General features: G+C 41.9%; 1 protein-coding gene and 1 pseudogene across 2 annotated transcripts in view; both read right to left on the bottom strand.

Annotated features, from left to right (window-relative positions):
- Positions 1-4,243, bottom strand: part of Trim37 (tripartite motif containing 37) — a 121,360-nt gene that overhangs the window by 116,101 nt on the left and 1,016 nt on the right. The window lies entirely within an intron of this gene.
- LOC101573810 lies at positions 2,390-2,922 on the bottom strand (annotated as a pseudogene).

Below are 4,243 nucleotides of genomic sequence, written 5' to 3'. Positions count from 1 at the left end.
CTGTCAGCCTCAGGTTCCTGGAGTTCGAACCTCACAACTCTCCCGCTGGCCAAAAGTGCCCTGAAGGCATTCGAGGAAGGAAAAAAAAAAAAAAAAAAAAACCCTTATAAATTTAAGCCCAGCCTAGGTAAGTTAGTAACTTAGACCTTGTCTCAAACTAAAAACTAGAAATGACTATAGCAAAAACACTTACCGGCAATGAGGACACTGAGCTCTCTGCTCCGTCAGCCAGCGCTATGAAGGTAAAAGAATTCAGTTTTTATTGTATAAACTCCATTAATTTGTACATATTGAAGATTTACAAAGCAAATTTAATGAGTTTAATTCTCTAAAGCCTAAATTAATTTCAGAGCTTATAGAAATAACAAGCAATCTACTGTCTCATTATCCTGACAGGAACAAACTTTCAAAAGGACAGAACTTATCCTAAAATAGCTAAGAGGCTACTGTCCCATAGGAAAGGAAGTGATTCCAGGACTATCTAGGTTTCGTAAGAAACATAAAATCTTCACAAAAATAATGATCCTATCATTTCATTCTGTCCCTCCTTAAAATTAAGCCATAGCAATGATTTCTTCTATCTAAGCTGAGAACATTTAAGAAACTACAAAATTTATTTTTTAAAAAGCTAACTAATTCTGAGGTATATACATTATAGGCATATAAAATTAGACTTAAAGCATCAATAGGTAAAACAGCAACTTTTTCCTAAGTCTTAAGATTTTAAACTTTGGTAATTTAAATATTTAGTTACTATGGTTTCCTTGTAGATGATAGTACTGTCTCTATTAAATCCCAAATTTCACTAATTAACCATTTTAATTATTACTGAATTAGGAACAGTTTTATATCACATACCAAAGATACCGAAATTTTCTCAGTATTTTTCTGAAGACAACAGGTTAATGGAACAAATTTTAACTGTCTAGCAAATAGGTCCTGAGGTGAATAATGAATCCTATATCAATGTATTCTAAGTATCTATTATCTGTTTATCCCTTTCAACGTCTTTAAAAGAGCATCAATTTTTACATGAAGTCAAATAATAAATTTTTCAAGGAAACCTTAAAGGACAATAAAAGATTTCAGATGAGCTGGGCATGGGGGAGCACTCCTATAATCCACGGTACTAAGAAAGCCAAGGCAGAAGGACCCCAAGTTTGAGGTCAGTGTAGGCCGCTTAGTGAGATCCTATCTTAAAATAAAATTTAAAAACTAAAAAGGGCTGGGGATACAGCATCTCAGGGGTAGAACACTGGCATTACAATGCCCTACGTTCAATACCCAGTTCTATAGAGGGGGAAAAAAGACTTAAGATGACAGAAAACAAATTACTTCACAACGAAGACCTAAGAGGGGGAAAACAGCAAATAGGAAAGGATCTCTCCATTCCTAATAAATCACGCTATTTCTTTGGTCCCTAGGGAAAAATGAGATTTTTTTTTTTTTTTTTTTTGAGGGGGGTCAGATATCTTCCTTCAAAACCACACTCTGGGGGCTGCCGGGATGGCCCAGTGGTCTAAAGCACCTACTTGGAACAAGCTTGGCAAAGCACAGGGACCGCGGTTCAATCCCCCAGCACCACATGCCAGCCAGCCCTGCCCCCTGGTGGGCTGAGCTGGCCACACACACACACACACACACACACACACACACACACTAAATAAATAAATGTTTAAAAAAAGAAATTCAAAACAAACACTTTAAAAAAAAAAAAAAAACAAAACCACACTCTGACCATGCTACTCCTCTGCTAAAATCTTATTTTTCCATACTTCTCTTCAGGAAGTATTCTCAGGCCATAGCTCTACAAGGACTGTGGAGGTTGTTGGCTATACCCTACAACCCTACAACCCAACAAGGTTAAATACTTTTAAATTTTTTATTTATTTATTTTTTAACATTTATTGTGTGTGTGTGTGTGTGTGTGTGTGTGTGGCCAGCTCAGCCCACCTGGGGGCAGGGCTGGCTGGCATGTAGTGCTGGGGGATCGAACCGCGGTCCCTGTGCTTTGCCAAGCTTGTTCCAAGTAAGTGCTTTAGACCACTGAGCCATCTCTCCAGCCCCGGTTAAATACTTTTAAATGTTTCCTCTCTCCACAGAATATCATCCACAACCTCACCTGAAACACTCCCATTCACGCCAGTTTGTCACTTCCTCTTAAAAACTGTTTCTCACACTGCAGACCATCTTAAACGCTATTGCTATGCTTTCCCACAGCAATCCATACTTTCCCCTTCGTTGTATTTATAATACTTTCATGATATATGCATTGGTCTCACTTGTACTGCTAGATTATAATCTCATTAAAGGTTGGGACCATGACTGGGAATGATCAGATTGTTGTTGTTTTTATTGTGGAGTGGCGCCAGGCTTATTGGTACTGCCTCTAGAAGGTGTTGGGCCTCTTGGTGGTGAAGTGAGGCTTGTGTTGGTGACGCAGGACGCAGTGGGGCAGTGGGAACTTGATCTTGGAATCATGGAACTGCTTGACAGAGGGCTGGCAGCACCTGCTGGCTGTAATCTCCTCCACCTTCATGATCTGGATGGAGTGGGCACGGGCTTGGTGCCTGGCGCCTGCTGTGGTCAGATCCCGGTACTCCCGGTACATGTTGTGGGTGCCACTGCAGGACTCATAGCACAGCCAGATGCCGAAGTTCTTCATCTGCAGCAGAGACTTCTCAAATACCTGCCCACAGTAGGTGATCTCCCTGAAGATTTCTTCATCTTCTTCAGGTGGGACACAAAGTACCAGAAATGGGACTTGGCAACAACATGGTTGGATGGGAAAATCCGCATGCAGCAGAGAGGCGGTATGTGGCACTTTGGGGCGGGTAGGCAGTACCCCACCACCTTGTATTCCTGGAGTGTGCCTGAGGCCTTCATGGCGCTCCCTTCTCGCTTGCTGCCACCCACAAAAAGGCCAGATCGGATTTTAAATATGGTCAAAACAGGTCAAATGCTGCAACATGTAACATTCATATCATATATGCATATATAATCCCTTCCATTTCCTATCCCACAGGAATTTTCCTGCCTATTCTAGGCTAGAATTAAGCTTTCCATTTGTGGTATTTTTACCTTACATTTCATAATCTATTTTTATTTTTAATGTATTTGGTACAGGGTCTTAATACTCAGCTCGAACTCAGTGAATCTCCAGTTTTCAGCCTCCTCAGCGCCTGGGGTTAAAGGCATGCACCACCACGCCTGGACTCAGGAGCTGGCTCAACAGGGCCAGGACAGTAGGTGGTGTGGGGGATCAAACCCTGGACCCTGCACTTGCCTAAGCAGGTGCTTAGTCCATTGAGCTATCTTGCTGGCCCTTTATAATCTAATTTAAATGCCTGCACAGATAGCTCGGTGGACTAAGTACCTGCTTTGGCAAGCACAGGGACCAGGATCAGACCCTGGGTTCTGTATACTGTGCCAGCCCTGCCCCCGGGGCATGCTGAACCTGAGAACGAGACCAGGCGTGGTGGCACATGCCTATAATCCCAGCACTGGGGAGGTTGAAAACAGGAGGATCACTACGAGTCAGAGCTGTGTAGTGAGACCCTGTACCAAATACATAAATGAAAAAAAAATTTTTTTGGTCTTTTTGAGACAGGGTCTCACTATGCTATTCAAACCAGCCTTGAACTCACTTTGTAGCCCAGGCCTATTTGCAGAGATCCTCCTGCCTCAGCCTCCCAAGTGCTGGGATTACTGGCATGTGCCACCATACCAAGCTAAATATGGCAATTTTAATACTAAAAAAAGCAATGTTTCTCCCAAACCCAAAGAAGAGGAAAAAGGGCTAAGCATACAGTTCAGTGGCACAGCACCTGTCTAGCAAGTGTAAGGTACTGAGTTCAATTCCTGATACAAAAAAAGAAAAGACAAGAACCAGCAGTAACATACTGATACACAGGTAATATTATCCAAACATAATATATGAATGACAAACCCTTGAAAGAATCTTTATTCATCAGAGAAATACTAATTTAAAGAATAATTACCTCCCAGGCATGGTGGCATATGCCTGTTAATCCAAGCACTCAGGACTGGAGCAAGGGGATTGCCTTGAGCTTGAGGCCTGGGCTATAGTTAGCTTACAGCCAGCCTAAATTACACAGCAAGATTCAAAAAATAAAATAAAGAAAATGACCTATAATCCCAGCATCTTGGGAGGTTGTGGTATGAGGATTACAAATTTAAACTCAGCCTGATTGGGCAACTTTGCTAAGGCCACCTTTGATGC

Source organism: Octodon degus, unplaced genomic scaffold, assembly GCF_000260255.1.
Source record: "Octodon degus isolate 3935 unplaced genomic scaffold, OctDeg1.0 scaffold00164, whole genome shotgun sequence".
In the NCBI taxonomy this organism is placed as follows: Eukaryota; Metazoa; Chordata; class Mammalia; order Rodentia; family Octodontidae; genus Octodon; species Octodon degus.
This window is presented reverse-complemented; position numbering and strand designations above follow the sequence as displayed.